This window comes from Marmota flaviventris, chromosome 1 (assembly GCF_047511675.1).
Source record: "Marmota flaviventris isolate mMarFla1 chromosome 1, mMarFla1.hap1, whole genome shotgun sequence".
Classification (NCBI taxonomy): domain Eukaryota; kingdom Metazoa; phylum Chordata; class Mammalia; order Rodentia; family Sciuridae; genus Marmota; species Marmota flaviventris.
Genome location: NC_092498.1, coordinates 35,709,776 through 35,736,665, shown reverse-complemented (window position 1 = coordinate 35,736,665; position 26,890 = coordinate 35,709,776). Strand labels below are relative to the sequence as shown.

The following is a 26,890-nucleotide window of genomic DNA, read 5'->3' as shown; positions in this document are numbered from 1 at the left end:
TCAGATAAAATCAAAGAAATACATAATCATGGTTGGCCTTGACAAACCAAATCTATATGGTTAAGTTATAGAAAACAACACATGAAAATAATTATATCATTTTACTAAGTGGCCCTGTGAGTAGTATGATAAGAAGTACCAAGGGGTGAAAATCCAAGTGACCCGAGAAAGCTTTTGACAATATGGAATGTTGAAAAAAGCTGAAGATATCGAAATTGTCACATACGCTTAAAAAAATCTGTTAAAAAATGTTTGTTTTCCTCCAGTAATAAATTATAAATTAAAATGAACTTTAAATTGTATAAATATTTTTGGTTCAAGATGGCTAATGAAGCACATGCACAGGAAAAAATATATAAAGAGTAAAATTTAGGGGCTGCGGATGTGGCTCAAGCGGTAGCGCGCTGGCCTGGCATGCGTGCGGCCTGGGTTCGATCCTCAGCACCACATACAAACAAAGATGTTGTGTCTGCCAATAACTAAAAATAAATATTAAAAAATTCTCTCTCTCAAAAAAAAAAAAGAGAGTGGAAATGCACATCATTAAAAAAAAGAATAAAATTTAAAATAATAAAGAAGAATGAAAGGGATAATTTGTAGGCAAGAAATTTTAATTATTTTTTGGAAGCTTGACAATGATGGAGCAAGTCAGAGAAAGCCATAGCTAAGGGGATGCCATGGAGCTGACTAAGAAGGTCCCTAGAGAGGCTCTAGACTTGACATAGCTTGTACAGTGGGAGATGGACCTCAGAAATTGGACTGAAAGGACTTGTAGACAGTCATTGTGTTTAGTCATCTTTCCATCACTGAAAAATTATTGAGATAAGCCAAAGGAGAAAAGGTTTATCCTGTCTCACAGTTTCAAGGGTTTCAGACCAGGGCTGCTTGGCCTTATTGCTTTGGGCCTGTGGTAGCATAGTACATGGTAGAGGGCCTACTTGATAGAAGAGGCATCCAGACTGCAGAGAAAGAGAAGGGTCAGGGTCCCAGAATCCCTTTCAAGGGTGTGTCTGGAAGGACTTCACTTCCTTCCGCTAGGCTCCGCCTCCTGAAGGTTCCACCTCCTCCCAGTAGCACCACAGGCTGGAAGCCAGGCCTTCAATACATGGGGCTTTGGGGGATGTTCCAGATCCAAACCCTAATAGTCATTTACTCCAGGCCCCAAATTGGAGGGTTTAAATAATTTTTAAAAACTGCCTAGAAAAATATAGGGCAGATGACAAGGGAAAATACTTCCAGTGTAAATAAATACCTCTTAATTCTGTCAGTTGAGGGTTCCCAGAGTTCAAGCCGGCTCATGCCTGCGCACATTCTACTGAAGCCTGTCACTAACAAGCCCTCCTCTCATCTCCCAGAAAGTCTTTGTAAACCTTTTTTAATTTTAGCATAATTTTAGATTTACAGAAAGGTTGTAAGAAATGTACAAATATTTCTATGTACAGTAAACTCAAGTTCCTGAAATATTATCATTTTAACATAACATTTCTCTCTCTCTGTTCCATAAATAGACAGGAGATGGTGTTTTTCTTAGTGTATATCTCATCAAGAAACACATGATGGTAATCTGTTCATTATTGTCTCATTCTTTTTTGGGGGGTGGTGGGTACTTGGAATTGAACTCAGGGGTACTTGGCCACTGAGCCACATTCCCGACCCTATTTTGTATTTTATTTAAAGATGGGGTCTCATGAGTTGCTTAGCACCTCCATTTTGCAGAGGCTGGCTTGAACAGGTGATCCTCCTGCCTCAGCCTCCCAAGCCGCTGGTATTACAGGTATGCGCCACCATGCCTGGCATTATTGCCTTGTTCTTTTTTTTTTTTAATTTTTTATTTGTTTTAATTAGTTATGCATGACAGTAGAATGCATTTATGCACTTTGATATATTATACATAGATGAAATATAATTTCTCATTTTTCTAAGTGTACATGTTGCAGAATCATATTGGTCATTCAGTCTCATATATACATACAGTAATAATGTCTGTTTCATTCTACTATCTTTCCTATCCTCACATCCCCTCCCTTTCCCTCCCATCACTTCCTTCTACCTAATATAAGGTAATGAATGATATTCTTCCCTAGTGCCCGCCCCCCTTATTGTGAATTAGTATCCATTATTAGAGAAAACATTTGGCCTTTGGTTTTGTGGGACTGGCTTATTTTGCTTAGCATGATATTCTCCAACTCCAACCATTTACTGGCAAATGTCATACTTTTACTCTTCTTTAAAGCTGAGTAATATTCCGTTGAGTATATATACCACATTTTCTTTATCCATTCATCTATTGAGGGACACCTGGGTTGGTTTCACAGTCTAGCTATTGTGAACTGAGCTGCTATAAACATTGATGTGGCTGAGTCACTATAGTATGATGATTTTAAGTCCTTTGGGTATAAACCATATTGTCTCATTCTTAATGTGAGCAACAACCAAGGATCACAAATTATCAGATGAAAATCTTCAATATGAGAAGGAAAACTCTTTTCACATAAAAAAAAAAAAACGTATAACAGAAGAATTATACTTCAAAATAGGAGAGATTTTCCAATTGGTGACTTCTAAGATTTGGGAAGTTAATTATCATGTACATAACCAAGAAACATTATGCTATAAAAAGAAATACTCTTAGAAAATAAAATAAAATAATAATTACATAAATAAAAGATAAGGTTTCAAAGATGAAATCAACAACTTCGCCTAGAAATATAACATGGCGGGGAGGATAATAGATGAAAGACATTGATCAGTATAGAATTCTGTTTACTGGATTTGACTATACATACCTTAGAAACATCACAAAATGATCTAAGGTAGACAAGATAAAAGTTTCTCATTTGATAAAATTAAAAGGAATTTCAAGGTATGAGATGACTTTCCATTTCTGCCATTTAACAAAAAGATTTCTACTTACATAGCCACCTGGTGGTCCAAGATGGCTATTGGAACTGGAGTCATAGTATCTAGATTCAAGCCAGAAAAAAAAAGTCAAGTCAGAAAGAGAAGTGGGGGGAAAGAAAGGCCTCTAAAGCTGTGGCAACTAGTTTTAAGCAGCTTTCCAAGCTTACACCTCATTCACTGAGGGAAGTATCCTTTATCTACACAGCAATATGACCAGATAAAAGGTCAGATTGTCTTACTAAGGCAGGGATTATTGCTATTCAGTTAGGCCAACGGCAGATTCTGCCATGTGGTTTAATATGCAACATAATTTCTTGAGCAGAAAGGAGATATAAATCATTAAATTAAAAAATGTCTAATAAATACCTATCAGGATACATGTTACATATATAGTCATAACAATATGAAATTTTAGCAATCTAGTTAAAAAGATAGTATAAATACAAAAAATGTTTAGCAAATATTTTAAAAGATGCTCAACTTATTTTTTTAAAAAACCAGATGACTATCAGTGAAAACAAAGATGAAATATTTTTCAGGATTTCAAGAGGTTTTGAGAGTTTTTCCTCATCAGCTGTTGGTATTAAGTATTAATGAATTCAATTTTGGAAGATGAAATTTTGGCAGCATTTATCAAAATATAAGTATATTAATGTCTATTGATGTTGTATCAAATGATCACAAATTCAGCAGCTTTTAATGCTGTTAATAATATTAAAAGACACACAATAAATTTATTAAGTTCTATAGGTTAGAAGTCTGCTACTGGTCTTACCAGATTAAAATCAAAATACTATCAGGTCTGTGCATGCTCTATGATTTGTTTGTAGGATCTAGGATTTCTAGGCTGTAGAATCTATTTCCTGTTTAATGGCTACTGATTTAGAAGTCCACCTGCATTCTGGGGTTCATGGTCCCCTCCTCTGTCTTCAAGGCCAGCAGTGGTGGCTCAAGTTCCATACATGTTTCAATCTCCTGTTTCATTTCTGACCCAGTCAGCAAAGGTCCTCCTCTTTCAAGGGCTCATGTAATTAATTATGTGTGTGCACCCAGATAATCTGAGATAATCTCCTTATCTCAAGGTCATCAACCCAACCCTAATCATCTCTGTCAAATCCCTTTTGTTCTATAAAATAAAAAAATTCATCAATCCTAAGGATTAAGTCATGGACATCTCTGAAGGGGAGCATTATTTTTCCTCCCACAGTAAGAAACACATTCCTTTTTACCCAGCAGTAACCACATAAACAGCTCATATACCTTAAAACCTGATGAGAGGGAGGGAGGGAGGAAGGGAGGGAAATAAAAGTCTACTATCATCAAGCTTCTTATCTGTATCATGAGCTACTAAGAAAAATATGAAGCAAGACTTTCAAAATTCTGAAGAAAATAATTTTAAATCCAGACTGCTATGCTTAGCCAATCTTTCAATAGATGGGGAAATGCATTTCAAATACTTAAGGATTAGAAATTTTATCTCTAATATCCCTTTCTTAAAAAGTTTCTTGAAGGTGGGTTTTAGCAATTAAAGAGAGTAATCTAAGAATGAGAATTGTGTATGTTGGCGCTGAGGTGAAAATAGTCACTGGAACCCAGTGTAGCAGGGACCATAAAGCCCCCAAGTGTGAGGCAGCAGCCGAAAGCTTTAGAAATCAGCCTAAAACCAGCCCACATTGCAGCAGGACTACGGATTCCACATGGAAAATGTTGGGGGAGACTGGGATGAATTGGATTGATTTATCATTGACAGCTTGAAAACCTGAGGATGTAATAAGGGTACAAAATACATGGAAGGTCATGTCCTGTTTTAAGCCATTAGTGAAATACAGAGACAACAACAGAAAAAAAATAGAAAAAGAAAAACACCCCACAAACCCACAGACTTTTTTGAACTCATGCAAGGAATTGTGTCTTTTTCCTAATTTCAGTTGTGGCACTAAAACTAAAGAAAAACATCTCCCACAAATTCGATCAAAGTTGAATGTGTTTGTATGTAATGACTTTATGTGGGAAAATATCTTGAATAATGTGTACTATGATGTTAACAGGGATTATAGTTAGAGATGGGATTTTGAGTGATATTTATTTATCTGTATTTTCTTAAGTTTTAAAGAGCAATCATATACTTGTTAACATGTAATATAGATAGTGTCATTGACATTTTAAATAGTATAATGAAAATTATGACATTATTTTGAGGGGCAGGACTGATGCTAATGGTGATGAAAATTATAGAAGGCCGAGTTCTGTTTCCCTAGATGTGAAGATTGAACACCTGAGAAACACTGAGGCAAGCATAGAAATCAAGTTTTATTTAAACAATGGAAACATACTTTTCCTCGGGGGAAGAAGTGGGCCATGGCTGGTATCCAAAGAAATAGGAGTATCCAGTCCCTTTTATACATTTTAGAATTCCTTTGTTCTCATGGCCTCTCCTCCCATCCTGCTTAGGTTGACGTGTGACCAAAGTGACTTGTGACCAAAACATGGGCCAAGGGCTGAAGAAAGCCACCCAGGAGTCTAGGTCCCAAGGGAGAGGCCCAGGAAGCATTCATTAATAGTTCCTTGGTGGGAGGAACAATTCCCTGGAAGCAGGTGGCATTTCAATACCCCCAGAGGCTGGTGCAAATTCTTTCCAAAAGGAAGAAGATTCTGAATGAAGGAGTGATATTGGTGAGCCCTCATTAATTTTATTCAAGTACCATCTTGTGCGATTTATTCCATTGTCGTTTGTAATTGGGCATGTTGAAGCCTAGAATTTAGGAATGAAATAAAGACATATATCTAGAATTCTTAAAAATGACACTTGTGTGGGGCATGTTGACACGTACCTGTAATACTAGCAACATATCAGCAACTCTGGAGGCTGAGACAGGATTGTTAAGTTCAAGGTCAGACTGGACAGCATTAGACTCTGTCTCAAAAAATAAAAAAAGGCTGGGGATGTAGCTTAGTTATAAATGGTCCCTGGATTCAATCCCTAGTAACAGTAACAGCAGCAGGAGCAATAACAACAAAAGGCCCTTGTGGGCATTGCTATTGTTTGTCTCAAAGCAATTCTGCCATCTATTGGTCAAAAAGGAGAACTTGATCTCAATGTTTTATCTGCAAGTCTTAAGGATGAAGAGTCCAGACAACAAAAATAAAACTTATGTTAATTCAACATTCACATCCTGCCCACCCCGACAAGCTTCTGTCAAATATATGACTCACAGAATTCTTAAAAGTAAGCCATAAGATCAAATAGATGATGATTCCAGTGAGCTGGAATTTTTGCCTTCTATGTTTGCTTGAGTGAAATTTCTAGGATCTAGTAGAAGCTCCACGGACTGCAAGTCTGAGGACAATGCAGCAAAGGAGAGGCAAGACTTATGAAGTAACACTGCTGCCTGGTTATATGCATAGTGGGTGAAATCTCTCAGGACTCAGAGCGGAAAGGATTTTACTGAATGCTAGAGAGTGACCCTAACACAGTAGATGACTGCAGTGAAGAGGACTGAAAGGAATTATAGCTGGATGGCATGCACATTAGCAAGCAAGGAAAAAGCAGGCGTGTAAATGCCTGCCTGGAACCTGCTGAGCACAGAGGCCTATGTTCCTAGGAAACCCATGCCTCACAATCTCCACAGTAAGGCAGGTTGAGGCCTGTTGTTGAAGATGTGGAAGAGCCTGCTGTTTATCTCCAGTCCTCCCTTTAATCCACCCAAACCCTGCTGTGTGTGTTTCTGCCACATAATCCTGTCAATAGAGGATAATTCATTCTTCATTGCCTACCCGTTGGCTATTACTTCTTTTTGCCAGTCTCTGACTCTGTTCAAGTTGTAGCTCCAGCTAATAATAGATTGTCACATGGACTTTCTCTTCTACCAGCAAGGTGATCACAATGCCTATACAATTGTGTCCATGGACATTTTTTCATATACTTATTAATTGTATATCATCTTCTGAGAAGTGTCTGTTCAAGTCCTTGACCCATTTATTTTTTGGTGTTTAGCTTTTTGAGTTATTTATATACCCTAGAGATTAGTGCTCTATCTGATGTATGAGGGGTAAAAATTTGCTCCCAAGATGTAGGTTCTGTATTCACCTCACAGATTTTCTTTTCTTTTCTTTTTTTTAAAATAATTTAGCAATGCATCATTTTTTTTTTTTTTGAGAGAGAGAGAGAGAGAGTTTTTTTTTAATGTTTATTTTTTAGTTTTCAGCGGACACAACATGTGGTGCTGAGGATCGAACCTGGGCCACACGCATACCAGGCGAGCATGCTACCGCTTGAGCCACATCCCCAGCCCCAGATTGTTTCTTTTGCTGAGAAGAAATTTTTTAGTTTGAGTCCATCCCATTTATTGATTCTTGATTTTAATTCTTGCACCAAAGGAATCTTATTAAGGAAGTTGGGGCCTAATCCCATGATGGAGATTAGGGCCTACACTTTTTTCTATTAGACGCAGGGTCTCTAGTTTTATTCCTGGGTTCTTGATCCATTTTTAGTTTTGTACATGGTGAGAGATACGGGTTTAATCTAATTTTGTTGCATATGGATTTCCAGTTTTCTCAGAAGAGGCTATCTTTTCTCCAATGCATGTTTTTGGTAACTTTGTCTAATATAAGATAATTGTAATTTTGTGGGTTAGTTTCTGTGTCCTCTATTCTGTACCATTGGTCTACCAGTCTGTTTTGGTGCCAATACCATGGTGTTTTTGTTATTATTGCTCTGTAATATAGTTTAAGGTCTGGTATAGTGATGCCACCTCCTTCACTCTTCCTGCTAAGGATTGCCTTAGCTCTTCTAGGTCTCTTATTTTTCCAGATGGATGAATTTCATGATTGTTTTTTCTATTTCTGTGAGGAATATCATTGGGATTTTGATAGGAATTGCATTAAATCTGTATAGCGCTTTTGGTACTATGATCATTTTGATAATATTTCAAAGATTCCATCTCACTTTAGTCAGAATAGTAGCTATTATGAACACAAACAACAATAAGTGTTGATGAGGATATGGGGGAAGAGATACACTCATACACTGCTGGTTGGGCTGCACATTGATGCAGCCACTATGGAAAGCAGTATGGAGATTCCTCGGAAAGCTGGGCATGGAACCACCATTGATCCAGCTATCCCTCTCCTCAGTTTATACCCAAAGGACTTTAAAGCAACATACCACAGGGACACAGCCACATCAATGTTTATAGCAGCACAATTCACAATAGCTAAACTGTGAAACCAACCTAAATGCCCTTCAATAAATGGATGGATTAAAAAACTGTGGCATATATACACAATGAAATATTATTCAGCAATAAAAGAGAATAAAATCATGGCATTTGCAGGTAAATGGATGGAGTTGGAGAAGAAATGCTAAGTGAAGTTAGCCAATCCCAAAAAACCAAATGCTGAATGTTTTCTCTGATATAAGGAGGCTGATTCATATTGGGATAGGGAGGGGGAGCGTGGGAGGAATAGACCAACTCTAGATAGGGTGGGAAGGGAAAGGAGGGGGCGTGGGGTTAGAAATGATGGTGGAATGTGATGGACATTATTATCCAAAATACATGTATAGAGACATGGATTGGTGTGAATGTACTTTATATATAACCAGAGATATGAAAAAGTGTGCTCTATATGTGTAATAAAAATTGTAATGGGGGCTGAGGATGTGGCTCGAGCGGTAACGCACTCACCTGGCATGCGCGGGGCGCTGGGTTCGATCCTCAGCACCACAAAAAATAAAATAAAGATGTTGTGTCCACAGAAAACTGAAAAATAAATATTAAAATCTCTCTGTCTCTCTCTCTACCCCGCTCTCTCTTCTCAAAAAAAAAAAAAAAGAATTGTAATGCATTTCTGCTGTCATATATAAATCAAAAAATTACCCAAGACTGGAATTAACCAACTGACCACCCTTCAATTGGCAAATGGATAAATTATAGTATATTCATAAAATGGAATACCACTCAATTGATAAAGAGAAATAAACTCCAAGTCATGTGAAAACAGAGCTGTCTTAATATTTTAAAGAAGTCAATATGATAAGACTATATAATATAGGATTCATATATTTGAAATTCTGGAATAGACAAAAGTATAGGGGCAATAAATAGATCAATTCTTCCCAGGAGTTTGAGAATAAATGGTTGATTAGGAGAGAAGCCCATAGCACTGTTAGAGTAATGAATCACTGCTTGTGATTCTGTAATAATGTATAGATGGCACTCTATGTTGCTATAACCTATGAACATTACAGCACAAAGGGTGAACCTTAATGTATACAAATTAAAATTCATTTAGGAAGTCAAGGAATCCCAGCACAGAATAAAACATGTGACAAAAGAAAAACAAAACACAAAAACAATTGTGTTAATGGAGAAAAGCCAGATGTCTTCTTAAATTATAGTACAATATTGAAGTCAGATTTAAAGATAGGGAGGTAGTGTAGCTAGGTAAATCGAATCTGATATCAAGTCTAATAAAAAAAAATGGAGTCCGGTCTGAGCCCGGGAAATCAGAACTACACCTGGGAGATTGAAATGTCAATGTCCCCAAGGCCCAGGTCCATTCTGAAGAACTATGAATGAAGCAGCCCCCGACAAATGGAGAGGTGCTAATCAAATCACCAGTAGGCTCTTCTTGCCTGGATCACTCCCCCGCCCCATCGCCCCATCGCCCCATCGCCCCCTTGTCCTCCTGTTTTCCAATCTTTGGTCTTCCCACCTGCATCCACAATCATGTGCAGGATAGAGGGAAATAAGCAAGATAAAGGACAGAAATGTAGGAGGACAAAAGAAGACCTTAGATATAAAAGGCATAAGACCTCCCCATCCCACGGATTCCACCTTTGGATTCCACCTTTCTGATCCCTTTCTTGGTGGTGGTGGTGGGGTAGTCTTCTCTACTATCCTTGAATAAAGCCTTTTACTTTCCACTCTACACTTTCCTAGGCGTGATTCTCTGGTGTCATACTTCAGCATTCATTGGTATTAATACCTTGCAGGGATGTAAGGAGGGGGCATGGGGTTAGAAATGATGGTGGAATGTGATGGACATTGGAATCCCACATTAGAAGTGGTGTGAGTTGTGGACAATTAAAGACCACCCTTTTTAGCTGTGTCCTGAGACAGGCCTGGGACCAGGGCTCTCCAAGTGAAGGATTAAGGCAAGTGTCTGGAGAGAACCACAATAACCAGTTTAATTAAAAAGCCCTTCAATAGATGAATGGATAAAAAAATGTAGCATTTATACACAATGGAATATTACTCAGCACTAAAAAAATAACAAGATCATGGCATTTGCAGCGAAATGGATGGCATTAGAGCAGATTATGCTAAGTGAAGTTAGCCAATCCCTAAAAAACAAATGCTGAATGTCTTCTCTGATATAAGGGGGGTGACTCAAAATGGGATAGGGAGGAAGAGCATGAGAAGATTACCACTAAATAGGGAAGAGAGATGGGAGGGAAAAGGAGGGAGAAGGGGAATTGCACGGAAGATGGAAGGAGACCCTCATTGTTATACAGAATACACATATGATGTTGTGAGGAGAAAGAAGAAGGAGAAGGAGAAGAAGAAGAAGAGTGTCACAACATTAGATTGGGTAGAGAGATGTGATGGGAGGGGAGGGAGGAGGGGAAGGGGGGTAGAAAGGGCAGCAGAATAAAATAGACTTTATTATGGCTGTATGTATATAGGTGACTGTATGACCAATGTGATTCTGCAACCTGTACAATCAGAAAAATGAGAAATTATACCCCATTTAATTCAAATGTAAAAAAAAAATTAAAATTAAAATTAAAAAAGGGTCGGGGGACAAATGTACAATATGCAGCTTACTTAAACAACACAGAGTAATTTTTAATGATACTCTTGCTATTTTGGTCAGTATAATATACCCTCCTTTTCTCTCAGAAATGGAAACTTTGCTTCTGCCATCAAGAATGAGCTGACCCTTTTGGTCTAGACAGACCAGGACAAACAGCACCACAGGAATTAAGATTGAAGATGCCAGCACCCAGGGCTATTCTTTGCCCTTATTTCTTGAGCCTTAGACACTGGGTCAGCTCTATTGCTCAGCACTTGAATCGGGAAGGGGAGGTTCCTCGTGAGCTGTTTAAAGTGGAATAGCCAAGGAAGGAAACCTACTTTCCCCTGGGTTCCCTCTGCATATCTTAGGTATGAGTCTGACCCCAGAGCTGGCATTTAGAAGCTAAGATCCCTACCTGACAAGTGTCTCTGAAAATAGCCACTGTTTGGGTAAATGGCTTGTAACCAGGAGAGGATAGCCAGAGAATGCCAGTGTTTCTCAACTCTATGGGTACAGGGAGCAGTGGCCCATGTACTGGGGCAAACAAATGTCCTCTTTCAGTCAAGACAGTAAGTAGGGGAAAACATACATTGTTTCTCCCTCTAGAGAGAGATCAATCCTTATGGCTTAATGTTTTGTACTCTTTGGGGGTAACAAGTTTCAACCCAGACACCCAAAACAACATATTTATTCAAGGGATGCATTTTGTTGAATGAGAGGGGAATAACCTGTTTCCCTAAGCTGCAGATCCATTAATTTCCTAGGCATTCTATCTAAAAAGCATGGTTAGTTCCTCTTTGATAAATTATATATCTGAGTCTGTCAGTCCAATAGTTTATATAGCGCAGGGAAGATTAAAGCATGCTTATTTCACTATTGATCATCAATAAATTCATCACTTTTGGGACAGTTTTTATAAGTTGCTTGTGTCCTGTCTTGATTCTTCCTTGCTTTGTGGCTCAATGATTGGGGAATAGCTACAGGCTGATCTGTACAGCCCAATGTAGATATCTATCCACTCTCCTCATCAAGGTTTGTAGAAATGTTCTCTTCACAAAGCACATACGTGCTAGTTTTTTTTTTTTTTAATTTCTTCTTTTTAGTTACATATAACAGTAGAATGCATTTTGACATATTTTACATACATGGAATATACCTTCCCATTCTTGTGGTTGTACATGATGTGCTAATTTTGAGTATGCAATAAGTAGAAATTTTCCATTTTGTCCCTTGGGAATTTGATCCAAATCTGTAGACACGGTGGTCAGAGAACAGTGAATGTGTGAAAAGTTGGTTCCTTAGACTTGAGACTGAGGAGCCATCTTTTGCTAAAAGCTATGTAATAAATAGAAGAGAAATATGTTTCCTGAAATAAGCTAAAGAGTAGAGCAGATATACAGAAGTGAACTGAGAAGAGCCAGAAAGAGAGGATAAACTCCTAATACACTAGGTTTTAGCTCATTGTGCTTTTGATTCTGTCAAGTTTCTTTTCATTTTATCAATAAATCCTTTGTTTTTTTATTTACACAAATGGGGTTTTGTTGCATTCACTAAAACAGGTAAGTCTGAAATTAGACCTGTGCTTCATTCTGATCCATTATTTGCATCTTTCTCAGACACCATTCTCCTATGGCCTTTTCATGTGGTCACAAAAGTTCTTTTGGCATTTGTTTTTGTTTTTTTAGTTGTAGTTAGACACAATACCTTTATTTTATTTATGTTTATGTGGTGCTGAGGATTGAACCCAGGGCCTCACACATGCTAGGCAAGCACTGTACCACTGAGCCACAACCCCAGCCCCTCTTACTGTGTTTTTGACATTATAAAAGGAATGAAGGGCTTTTCATTTCAACTCTGAGGACATCTGATACTTCTAGGTAATTTTGAAGTCATGCAGGACTGCTTTAAGCCTATAAAGCACATTTGTGAATACTTTTTAAAGGTGCCCCTTCACAAAGATACAGGATGGAGGATTAGAGGAAGGCTGCATTCCTAGTTGCTCAGTGGCTTGGGATTCAAGCAGCGGGAGTACTGCTTCTTAGTGAAGTGGGTGAAAGATTTCACTAAAATTCAGTGTGCAAAATTTGGGTACATTGAAGGAAGAAGAAAGAGTACATTGGAGCTGAGCTAGTTGCAGCAGGCAATTGGCAACAGTGATGGTTCACCACAGAGGGGAGGAATAACAAAGAGAGTAACACAACAGATTTGGTGGGAGAAAACCTGGAAAACATCAGAAAAGCAGCCTGCACTCAGCTGATCTAAAGGCTGCTCCACGAACTGGTGTTTGAAAAGTACTCCATGTTTCCCAACTGGCCATGGAGAACTGAGTCAGTAGCCATCTTGAGGTGGCCATGCTGCAGCTGCTGTTACAGGATCTGGGAAGTTGTAGCAAACTTTGACCTTTGACATACTGTCCTGGTAAGCACCTTACCTTTCAGCCTAGGGTGTACCCAACAGAATGTGAGTGAATCAGGCACAGAGAAGATGGTACCCAGGGGGATTCAAGTCAGAAAAGGAAAAGGGAGTGAAACTCACTTTTCCTTTGAGTTGACTGGCTCATGTGACCTGCTGAAGCAGATCAGGAATCTGAACAGGTCAGTGAGAATACACAGAGGCACTAATCCTGAGAAGGTTATAGTGGGCAACAGAGTGTGTGGAGGATAGGCTCCCCTGTTCTGTGAATAGAATTCTTGGGAGGCTCCTGAAATCCAGACTCCTAACAAAGATCAGCAACTGCTGGGCCCTAGGGGGTGTGTTGATCTAATCTCTCCAGAGCACATACTACCCAATAAAGCCCTGAAGACCTGATTAGACCTAAGCCTCAGTACCTGGAACTCCTCCCATAGGACTCTGCCACAGCCCCACTGTGGGAGTGCATGGACCTGGTCTGTGCAGAATAAACTCCAATTGACTGTATTTTCTATGCCATCCTACCTTATACTGGTGAGAAGGGAAGATGAGAGCTATTGCAAACAGTTTCAGTCTTAGGCCACTTCAACTGGCTGCTGAAAGAGCAACATAAAAAGAGGAAGGGGTTAACAACCCCTATCCCATATGTATGTGTCCCCCCCCCCCCCGCCCCATCTTTGGTCCAGGGACAATTAACCACTGGTCCACAAACCCAGTCCTTTTTATTTATTTATTGTTTTATTTTGAGACAGAGTCTCAACAAGTTGCTTGGGTCCTTGCTAAGTTGCTGAGATTGGTCTTGAACTTGTGTTTCTCCTACTTCAGCCTCCCAAGTCTTTGGGATTACAGGTATGCTCCACCACACCCAGCTGAATAACCTCTTCAGGAAAATAATAACAGAAAATTTTCCAAACTTGGAAAATGAGATGAACATCCAGATAGAGGAGGCATTCAGAATCACAAATAGAGAAAATAGAAAAAGAACCTCTCCACAACACATTATAATGAAAATGCCTAACATCCAGAATAAGAATAGAATTTTTAAAAGCCGCAAGAGTAAAACATGAGGTTGTATTTAGAAGAAAGCCAATCCAGAATCACTTCTGATTTCTCAGTACAAACTCTAAAAGCCAGGAGGGAATGGAATGATGTGTTTCAAGTCCTAAAAGAAAATAATTGTTGGGCTAGAGATATAGCTCAGTGGTGGAGGACTTGTCTAGGATATAAGAGGTCCTGAGTTCAATCCCTGGCACCATAAAAAAAAAAAAAAGAAAAGAACTGTCAACCAGGATTGCTGTATCCAGCAAAGTTATCCCTCAAAATCAAAGATAAAATGAAAACCTTCCAAGATAAGCAGAAACTAAAAGAATCCATGACTCTAAGCCAGGACTATATAACTTACTTAAAAAACTACTCTGAACAGAAGAAGTAAAAAACAAACCCCAGAGTTCATAAAACAACAAATCTCACTTGAAAAGTGGCTAGGCAAATGAGAAACAACACCAAATTTAATATTATTAATTAATCAAAATGGTAGTAATTAATAAACATCTTTCTATAATAACATTGAATGTAAATGTTCTCAACTCAATTAAAAGACATAGGCTGACAAAATAGATTAAAAAACAAAACCCAACTTGATGTTGTTTGCAAGAAATTCACAGTCAAAGGTAGCCACAGACTGAAAATGAAAGGATGGAAATTGATATACCATATGAATGGAGCTCAGAAACAAGTAGGAGTAGATACTCTCGTATCTGACAAAGCAGACTTCAAATCAAAAATAATCAAAAAAGACAAAGAAGGTCACTTCAAATTGATAAAGAGAGCAATACAACAAGAAGTTGTAGCAATAATAAGTAATTATTCCCTAAATGTGGGTACAATTAATTACATACAAGAGACACTACTAAAAATGAAGCCTGTGATAGACCCTAGAACAATAATACTGGGTGATTTCAACACACCTTTCTCACCATGAAATAGGCCATCCAGACATAAACTCAGTAAAGACTCTTTGAACCTGAAACATCTATAGAATATTTCCTCCAACAACACCTGTAGACACTTTATTCTCAGTGTATGATGGAACCTTCTCCAAAATAGACCATATTTTATGCCACAAAGCAACTCTTGGCAAAAAAAAAAAAAAAAAATATATATATATATATATATATATTTCCTTGCATCTTATCAGATCATAATGGTATAAAATTAGAAATCAACAAGACAAAACCCTGCAAAAACTATATAAACACATTGAGATTGAATAATACACTTCTGAATGATGAATGGGTGTTAAAAGAAATTGGGGAGAAATTTAAAATTCCTTAGAACCAAGTGAGAACAGTGATATGGTATTTGAGAACCTCCGGGACATTATGAAGGCAGTTTTTAGCTATGAGTGCCTACATAAGAAAATAAAATAGATGCCATATAAACAACCTAATGATGTATCTCAAGGCCTTTGAAAAAGAAGAACAAACAAATTTCAAGATCAGAGCTGAAATCAATGAACTTGGGAAAAAAAAACAAAAACAAAAGGATCGATGAAACAAAGAATTGGTTCTTTGAAAAGTTAAATAAGATTGATAAAACCTTAGTCAAACAGAGGTGGGGGGGAGGGCCCAAATTAATAAAATTAGAGATGAAAAAGAAGAGATCACCACAGATATCTCAGAAATCTAGTGGATCATTTGGGACTATTTTGAAAATGTATATTCCAATTAAATGGAAAACCTAGAAGAAATGGATATATTTTTAGATACACATGATCTGCCAAAAATCAATCAAGAATACATAGAAGGGCTGGAGTTGTGGCTCAGTGGTAGAGCTCTTGCCTAGCATGTGTGAAACACTAGGTTTGATCCCCAACACCACATTTAAAAAACTAAATAAACAAAATAAACATATTAAAAAGAAGAAAAAGAAGACATAGAAAACCTAAACAGTCCAATAACTTGTAATGAGATAGAAGCAGTAATAATAATAAGCTTAGGACCATATGGATTCTCAGCTGAATTCTACAGATTTTTAAAAAGGAACTCCTTAAGTTATTCCATGAAATAGAAAGAGAAGGAACACTTCCAAACTCCTTCTATGAAGCCAGTATCACACTCATACCAAAAGCAGGACACATACAGGAAAGATACATACAGGAAAGAAAATTATAGACCAATATCCCTGATGCAAAAATTCTTTTTTGGGGGGCGGGGGGCGGGTACTAGGAATTGAACTCAGGGGTACTTAGCCACTGAAACACATCCCCAGACCTTTTTTAAAAATATCTCGTTGGGTCTCTCTGAATTGCTTAGGGCCTTGCTAAGTTGCTGAAGCTGGCTTTGAACTTGCAATCCTCCTGCTCCAGCCTCCCAAGCCACTGGGATTACAGGTATGTGCCACACCTGGCTTGATGCAAAAATTCTTAATAAAATATTAGCAAATTGTGCTCAACAACATATTAAGAAGATTGTACATCACAACGAAGTTAGCTTTATTCCAGATATGTAAGAATGGTTCAACATATTCAAATCAGTGTAATTCACCACATAAATACAATTTTAAAAATTACTTAGTCATCTCAATAGATACAGAGAAGGCCTTTGACAAAATCAGCACTCATTCATGATAAAAAACACTGAGGAAACTAGGAATAGAAAGAACCTACCTCAACATTATAAAGGTTATATATGAAAAACCCAAAGCCAACTTCATAGTAAATGGGGGAAAAATTGAAAGCATTTCCTTTAAAATTTGGAACAAGACAAAGATGTCCACTCTCACCATTTCTATTTAATATTAAGAAATTAAGCGAGAGAAGGAAATAAAAGGGATTAAAAATAGAAAAATTAGATGTCAAATCACAACTGTTTGCAGATGCTATGATCCTATTTTTTAGAAGATCCAAAAACTCCACCAAAAGACTACTAGAGCTGATAAATTTGGCAAATTTGGCAAGGCTGATAAATTTGGCAAATTTGGCAAGGCAGAAGGTTACAAAATATATCAAATATGAATCTGCTAAGAAAGAAATCAGGAAAACAATCCCATTCACAGTAATCTCAAAAAATTAAAATACCTAGGAGTAAATCTAACCAAGGAGGTAAACAACCTCTACAATCAAAGCTAGAGAACATTGAAGAAAGAAACTGAAGAAGACCTCAGAAGATGAAAAGACCTCCCATATTCATGGAAAGGCAGAATCAATATTGGTAAAATTGCCATACTACCAAAAACAATATACAGATTCAGTGTGATTCCCATCAATATACCAATGAGAAGCCAGGTGTACATGCTTGTAACCCCAGCAACTCAGGAGGCAATTTGAAGCCAGCCTCAGCAATTTAGTGAATCCCTACTCAACTTAATGAGACCCTGTTTTAAAATGAAAAATACAAAGGGCTCAGGATAAGGCTCAGTGGTTAAGCTTCCTTGAATTTAATTCCTAGTTAAAGAAAGAAAAAAAAATGAAAATATATACCAATGACTTTCTAGATCTTCACAGTACTAGAAAAAAACAGTCCTAAAATTTATTTGGAAAATAAAAGGCCCAGAATAGCCAAAGCAATCCTAAGCCAAAAAAAGCAATGCTGGAAGCCTCACAATACCTGAGGCTTTAAATTATACTACAGAGCTATAATAACAAAAACTTCACGGTTCTGGCATAAAAACAGATACATAGACCAATGGTACAGAATAGAAGACAAAGAGGCAAACCTAAACATCTATAGTCAACCGATTCTTAACAAAGTTGCCAAAAAAGGTACATTAGAGAGCTGGAGATATAGCTCAATTGGTAGAGTGCTTGTCTTGCATGTACAAGGTCCTGGGTTTGATCCCCAGCACACACACACAAAAGTACATTGGAGAAAATATAGCATTTTTAATAAATGGTGCTGGAAAAACTGGTTATATAGAAGAATGAAACTGATCCTTATTGCTCACCTTGCACAAAAATTAACTCAAAGTGGATCAGACCTAGGAATTAGACCAGAAACTATGCAACTCCTAGAAGAAAACGTAGTGTCAACACTCCAGCATATAAGCACAGACAACTACTTTCTCAGTAGAACCCCTGAAGCTTGAGAAATAAGGCCAGGAGTTAATAAATGGGATAGCATCAAATTAAAAAGCTTCTGCACAGCAAAGGAAACAATTAGGTTTTTTAATACACTAATTATGACTCGAGACCCTATCTGCCAAACTAGTGGGATGCCTTCTTTGCTTTTTCTTTTATTATTTTTTTCTTAGCTTTCTTATTTTAATTGCAATAATCTAAAAGTGTGTTCAAATTTTTTATTATATATTTTTAAAATATTTTCATTTTGATACATTATAATCATAAAGAAATTATAGAGAACAATGTAAAGAATACTCATACATTCATTGTGCAAAGATCACATGCAAAAATTTTTTAAAAATACAAAATTTTAAGTGCAAAATGCAGTGCCATCTTTTAAAATCCCAAACACCTATCAACACCTCTAAAACGTTAATGTTCCTATGTATACGTTTTGGAGCTCATGTGCATAGGGCTGTGTGGTTCCCAGCCTCTGAGATACTCCCAGCAATCCCAGATTCCCAGCATTTACACCTTTGCATAACCTCCTCACGTTCAGGACTGAATCTAACAACTCATTTTTAATGAATAGATTATGGCAAAAGTGAAGGAATGTCACTCTGAGACTGGATTTTACAAAGAGTAGTGCTTCTGCCTTAAGGATTCCCACTTGCTCTCTTGCTCCCCTGCTTTGATAAAGGTCAGATGTTATGTTGTGAGCCACTCCACGGACAGGCCCATATGGCAAAGAGAGGTCATTGGTTAACAGAGAGGAATTCCATCCTGCCAGCCACAACATCCGTGAGCTGGGAAGCAGGTCCTCTTTCAGTTGAACCCTCAAGGGGAAACCAGAGCCATGGGAAGCCTTAGGCAGAGGTACTGACAAAACTATGTCCAGAAACTGAGATAATAAATGCTTGTTGTTATAAGCCAAGAAGTTTGGGGGTGATTTTTAATACAAGATATTGTACATGCCATGGTTCTCAGCAACATGACTAAACCAGGAAGGATATAACTCAAGGACTCAACTGTAGCAATGTCCAGACAAGTTGGCTCAATGGAAGCAATCCATTTTAGCAGGATTTAACTATAGTATTAGGAAAGAGAAATAATTCCCTTGTTATTATTGAAAGTGAAATTATGAGTTATCATGATACAATGTTGTGAAAAGTGTATTTAGGAAAATTTCAATTATTAACAAATTTGAGGCTGGGAGTGGATGATGAGTATTGTTTTGAAATGTCTGAAGGAAGCCAGGAGTGAGCATCTTAGCAGGGGAGATCAGGCCATTTGGGAATCTGAACACAGAAGCAGGGAGTAGCTTATATGGAGCTGGCTATATCATATATCAGAGGAAATTCTTTTAAAAAGTTAGTATGAGTTGAACTGATTGTATAAAAAGTTGTTTCTTTCTAAAAACTTTTTTTTTCAAGTTTTTCAGAGATGCTGCCTTTTTCTACCTTACTAGAATTAGGTAAAATATGTTTTGGTGATTATTTTTTAACCTTTTGTCAAACTTTCCTCTTTCTTGAATATTGAGCCCTACTTTTTCAATTTCTTTAGTCTTTCCCCTCTGTTAATTTATATGCAGGCTCCATGTGAATTCTTTGGATTCTTTCCTTTTTTCTCATTTCCCTGACTCCTCCTTGTCCACATCCTTATTACCTCTTTCCTGGATTACTGCATAACTTCTCAGCAGGGCTTTCTCAGCACAGCAGCTGCCAGCAAGGTTTCTGAGCTGAACTGTAACAGCAATTTACACAAGATATTATAGCTCTTACTTTTATTATCATCTAGCAAAACTGCAGCAGAGAGATAAAAAGTGTCTGACCAGGCAGATGAGAATGGAATTACCTGGGTGGAAGCAAGAAGCTACTAAAAGATAAAGAAATATGGATACTCAGAATCAGTATGACCAGCAATACAGTCTGGTAGGTCAGGATATTTACCAGGATGATTTAAGGCTTAAAGAGGTAGCAGATTTGGTGAGCAATTACACTGAAGCCAAACAGCCCCAAAGATCCAGAAGGCCAAATTAAAATTATCAAGCATAAGACACCAAGTAAGCTGAGCTGTTTATCACACTGTTTGTAATTATGATGAATAAACTGCAATATTGTTCCTCCCAGACTTCCACCCTAGGGGCAGAGTGTGGATGAAATGAATGTGACAGTTTAAACATAAACATTCTGATTTACAAGACTCAAAAATATGTTGGTTTATTTCTATGGTGCATCAACTGCCTGAGTCGTCCTGGTTGGGATGTAATTCCCCCACCTGGATGTGAGAGTCACTTGGGGTTTCTCCCAAGACCACCTCTCTTATAACCTTCTTGGTAGGAGCCCAGAGAACTGGCTTTACTTTGGTAATTAATTTGGCAGGATCTTGGCAACTGATTAAAGGGATGTAGACAACAAGGAAGATCCTCCTAATTTAGTGCAAAATTCTTAGTATGAGCCAGAAAATCAATAACTCATATTTTAGTGGCACTCCTGTCCTTCTCCATGTACCCAGAAACTGCTTCAGATTGAGAAACTGATGTGACTCCATTTTTGAAAAACCAGCTTGTACCTCAGAGCAGGGCCAGTCCAAGGGGGTTGGGGTGTGTGTGTGTGACACTTGTCCTTTGAAAACCCATTCCTAGGCATATACCCACCCTGCTGAGTTGTTTAACAGGAGAAATCTGAAGTGCCAGGTGTCCCTAACTCAGTTATGCTAGGTGAGGACCCATAGCAACCCCCAGCAACCACCAATCAGCATGAGACAGGGAAAATATCTGAAATGCCAGGTCACCCTCCCAGTAGTTTCGGTGATTAAAAACATGATTAGGTCACCCTGCAGTTTAGCATATACACTCTTGCAATCCCTCATGGCCAAAACCAATCAGTTCCAATGTATCCACCACTTGAACTCACCAATCACCCTTACCCAACTTGTTCCCGCCAGTGAATGTGCTAATCGATGTTAAGAGTTGTTGTTTGATTTTCCCGTGGTATGAAATGATTTGCTGTGTGATGTTGTGACTCATAGAGTATCCCCCCAAAACCTATAAATTCTCACTGAACTAAGGGTCAGGACTCACTCCTCGGGACCACTGCATCAGAAACGGTTGTGAGTCCAGGCTCGAGCTCACAATAAAGACTCTTGTGTGATTGCATCGGATTTGGCTTCTGGAGGTCTATTGGGGACCCACAAATCTGGCATTACAAGATCACAGCACACAAACCTTCCTATGAACCTGCCCCTGTCCTCTTCTGGCTCTTTTGTATGTAGGCTAGAATTTGCAGCTGATCTTCTGGCCTATAGCAGATCCCATCCTGTGTAGCAAGAGAAAATGGAGGACCTGAAAATATAACCCAGAGTAACTTCTTCCTACAGATAGCCCTGCAGAAACCTGAAGAAAGCTTTGTTTGTTTGTTTGTTTTTGCAAAGGATCTTCATACCTGTGAACATGTCACCTGACTATGGGTGGGAATTATCAGAGTGGGGAAACCAGAGGGAACCAATGCTCAACTGTCCTGCAGCTCTACCTTACCTTGTCTACTCTCATAGCTTCCTTACACAATAGGTACTCTTAGGAGAAAAAAAATCAATGAAAAATTACATAAAATGGTCACACACACACACACACACACACACACACACAATGTTAATAAAACAAAGAGAAAACTTGCCCAGACACCAACTACCAATGAATTAACTGTTGTGATTTTTCCATTTGCCTTTCTGATCTTGTCTATGTGCAATTTTTAAAAGAGAACAGATATAATCTGTAAAATCTGTGAATCTGAGGATTTCCCTCACTAATCATCCATCCTAAATTGAATTGATATCATCCACCACACTGAAAAAGATAAGACCTAAATTCTGGAAATTTGTAAAAACAGTATTCATTTTCATTAAATAGTTTTGTGTCATTTATATCATTTCTCACTTGTTTGGTTCAATAAGGAATACTGGGAGAACTTGGAGGTGGCAGAATATAAGGTAGGAGGTGAAGAATATGTTAAATCTTCCTCTCCAATCCTATCATAGGTCTTTGGGAGCTCTCCTGGATATATGGAGCCAGAAGTAGAGGAAAACACCAAAATATGAATTAATTGTCATAGTTATTGCAGCAACTCGGCCATCCCTTGCCATGATTTCTCTGCTGTACATTTATGGCTTCCATTGACTGTTGGTCCCATGTTTTTCCCTAGCCAATAATCTCTTTTACCAAGAAAATAGATGCCATGAGATATAAGCTTTTCTATCTCTCAATTCCTCTTTTGAGGCTTACCCCTAGTAATACCCAAAGTTTGCCATTTTATCTAATGCAGAGAGATAGGAGCCCCTTCTCTCATTCTGGGGACAAAGCTCCTTCTCCTTAGCCATCCTCTGGGAAATCTGTTTTGCTTATCAGCCTCCATGTGAAAAGAAGATTTTTCTGTAGTCAGAGTTTTTTCTCTCACCCCCTGAATTTATCTCCTCCATTCCTAAATAAAAGACCTTCTGTCATCAAAACATTTCTGACCATAAACTCTTAAACCTCCATCCTAAATAAAAGACCTTCTGTCATCAAAACATTTCTGATCTGGCTGGGGATGTGGCTCAAGCAGTAACGTGCTCACCTGGCATGTGCAGGGCACTGGGTTCGATCCTCGGCACCACATAAAAATAAAGATGTTGTGTCCACCGAAAACTGAAAAATAAATATTAAAAAATTCTCTCTCTCTCTCTTAAAAAAAAATCTACAAAACAAAACAAAACATTTCTGACCATAAACTCTTAAACCATCTTAAACCATTGTCCACACTTGTCATCATCACCTTCTTATTCCTTTTTTCTCTTTAAAGCATTGTGTTTGGCTTCTACCATTAATTGCAGTTTAGAAGACCATCAGGATAGTGGGATGTTGATAAGGGGATGCCATTTTTTTCAGTCTTTGAGATACATCTCATGGGATGATTCTTTACTGGGAAAGTTACGATAACCTAGGGTTTGATAATCTGGATTTTTCTAGGGTTGATCGAACCCTAGAAGATTTAATACTAATCAAACTTATAAGTGACTGATGTATAAGGTAAAATATTAATCTATTAGGTTACAATGATAAATATTATTGTCATGTAAATCAGAATATTTATGTACATATTATGTGACTAATGCATTCTTTCTTAGTAGAAATTAAATATAAGTGCTATTGGAAAGCTGGGAAATTCAAGCCAGGGAATTTAATTGTATGCTTGTATGGCTAATGGCCTCAAGTTTTAAAAGCCAGACACATCTATTTTTATAATACAATATTCTGAAGGACCAGACTTCATTTGCTTATAGTTCAGAGTACTTAGGATAAAGCAAGATACTTGTTGTCAACTTTTATGTTTTAGTCTGACTCTGCAATTCATAAAGTTCATTCTATTCTTTTTCCTTTGGACATGTTGCTATCTTTAGTTAACCTTCTCTTCTTCACATTAACGTAACAGCCAACACTTACTGGACAAATTTTATATGCTGGGCATTTTTTTTTCAACATTTATCATCTATAGTCCTTACTTTGAGCCAAGAGTTGTTAGTATGTCTATTTTGTAGATGAGACTTTGCAAGACTTATTATTTTGCTCAAGACCACAGAGCTAGTAAGTAGCAGAGCTAGGACTTAAACTCAGATTCCAATGACATCAAAGCTGATCTTCTTAAGCATTGTCCTGTCTTTGACCTAGTATATCTGTGGATAGACTCTGGCTTGGGTTCTCAGGTAATGATTTTCTATCTCTGCTTCAAATAAGATTGATTCATGAAGATTGAAAAATACATATTTCTTTTCCCTTTAGGCCCCGGTGAAACAGAATTCCAAAGGGTGAGTCTTCCATCTGTGATTTATTTTAAAGTTTCATAAGTATTTTCACTTACATCAAAGAGTGACAACCTATGTTCAGAAGACTTACATCTAATTTTCTATTGCATATCAATGGGATGTTTGTTTGCCATGTTTGAATTTAAACATGACAAAACTGAGTATTTCATCTTCCTGCAAAATCTGCTTTATTAGTATGCTCAGCAACAAAAATACACAGGAAGAAAATCTCAGGTGGAAAGGTTTACTGTTGAGTAAATGAATTCAAGTCAGATGATCTTATTAAACAGACTTAATGTTTCTAGTGCCACCTTCCACCCGGTCTCCAGTGATAGAAACATCAGAATCATCCTGTAGCTCCCTCATCTATCAGGCAGAAGTACAGACTGTACTGCTGCCTTCCCTCTTACCTATGTACTTAGTGTGTGCACCAGCTCCACCCTGTACACTGTCACTAGTTATATTGCCAATAGATACATCTGATCATGCCACCTCCTGCTTAAAAACCTTTCTAACCCTGTTATCTCCAGAAGGAACTATGCTCTCAACATTGTCTCCTACAACTTCTAGAACATGAAACAGTGCCTCTGCATAGCCTTAACTTCCACCACTGCTCATCACCATCTGAGCTCTGGTAGATGACCTGGTTCAAAACTTACCTAGACTTTCCCTGCTGTACTGTCACTGTCCATGTGTGAAATGTCCCTCCATTGGTCTTCACTGAGGGGCAATGCAATGCTTCCCAAGCCTTGCTGACTGTGAAAATCACTAGGGGGTGGAGGTGAGGGGTTGCTTTAACACACATATGCATATATTCTCTCCCCACCCCCAACCCTTGGAGGTTTGAATAGAATATTCTTTCTTTTATTTTTTTTTTAATTAAATTAAATTTCCTTCCAAGAAAAATCTACCATCATTCAGTTTTTAGAAAGTGCTATTTTATTGGAAGTCACATGACATTAGAATCATTTGGTCTAAGATTTGAATCTCATCCCAGCTACTTAATTCAGTCATATCTTAGCTATAGGGTATCTGGCAAATAATTTCACCTTTCTGAGTCTCCACTTTTCAGGTGGTAGATGAGGATAGAAAACATTCATTTTATAATGCTGGTATAATTGCTAGAAATGAAATATATAGACTATCTTAAATATGTTAGCTACTTCACAAACCATAGGTATCCTTATTGTTATCATTGGTAAGTGTCACTTGAAAAACCAGCCTCTACCTCAGAGCAAAGCCTGTCCAAGGAAGGAGGCATGACCCTTGTCCTTGGAAAGACCCACAGAGCACTCCTAGGCACATACCCACCCTTCTGAGTTGTTTATCTACAAATAACAGGAGAGATCTGCTGTGCCAGGTGTCCCTGACTCAGTCAGGCTAGGTGGGGACCCATAGCAACCCCCTAGCAGCCACCAATTAGCATGAGACAGGGAAATACCTGGGATGCCAGATAACCCTCCCAGTAGTTTATGGTGGTTGATAACTTTTGGGGAAACCCTGTAGTTCAGCGGGAACACCCCTCATGGCTTAAACCAATCAGTTCAAAGGAATCCCCCTCTTTTACTAGCCAATCACCCTTACCCAACTTGTTCCCACCAGTGAATGTGCTAATCCTGTTTTAAAGTTGTTTTATGATTTTCCTGAGGTGTGTGATGATTTGCTAAGAGATGCTATGAGGTATGTGAAGTCCCTGCCTTCCCCAAAGAGGGTATAAAACTGCTGCAAACCCTGGGCTTGGGGCCTCTCAGCATCACCAGTTGCTGTGTGCAAGTGGAGGACCGAGCTAGCTCACGATAAACACCTCTTTGCTACTTACATTGATCTTGGTCTCTGGTGGTCTTTTGGGGGTCCCGAATTCGAGCATAACACACCTGCTCCACAAAACTTTCCCTTGACTTTCTCAGACATCTGGTTATTCTCTCCCCTAAAGCAAAATTTTGCCTTTTATTTTAGGATAGGTAGTATATATGTAGATTTAAAACTGTAGTAGAAAAACAAAGAAACATTATTTTGTTCCTCTAAATCCAATTCAGTTTTTTTCTGAACTCTAGTATGGATGGGGTGTTCAAGCTAAGATATTATTCAGTATATTGCTTCCTTCCCTAGGCTTAGGGAGTCCACACAGCCCTGGAAGGAACCTCTCATCCTAAGGCCACTGTGGTCATTGTTATAGTCCACATGATCCCTTTAAGGCAGATAGCTTCATGACTTCTGTGCCAAATTTATACCTAGAGATTGGAATAGTGTCCAACCATCCAGAAAATTACTAAATGGGCCACTCCCATCCAAGGTCCATTGCTCTCCGAGGCATGGCAGTGAGAGTTTCTATTAACCCAGAGCCCTGTCCTCTGAGCCACTAGAGAAATTCTAAAGCCCACCCCTGCCTTTCCTTCTCTTCTCCAAGAGATTGTCATCTTCTACTTTCTTGGAGATATCCTTTCTCCCTGGACAATTCAGAATTCTGGTTCCATCTTGCATAGAAATGACTTCTAGGTACCTGGCAAACTTAACACTTCTGGCTTACAGAAACTTTTAACACATACCCTGAGGCAAATTAACTCTGATTACTTTTTGCAGAAGATACAAGAGAAAAGTAATTACATTGATGAGAGTGATAAATAATTTAGTACTTGTATCACTTTTCTATCAGTTTTGTGTTAATTACTTTGTATTCCAAGTCTTCACCTCTTTTAACTGTACAATGAATCCGATTAATTAGCATTAGTTTTGGGGTTTATGCATTTCATATATCCAGACTAGCCTTGATCTCTGTACCTGTGGGATATTTAATAAATGATAGTTGAGACAATGGATAAGGCAACAAATAAGTAAGTCTCTAATGCATGAATTACTTGGCTCTACAAATTAGTTCTTTATAACCTT

General features: G+C 38.1%; 1 protein-coding gene across 1 annotated transcript in view; it reads left to right on the top strand.

Annotated features, from left to right (window-relative positions):
* Positions 1-26,890, top strand: part of Asns (asparagine synthetase (glutamine-hydrolyzing)) — a 157,002-nt gene that overhangs the window by 57,442 nt on the left and 72,670 nt on the right. The window lies entirely within an intron of this gene.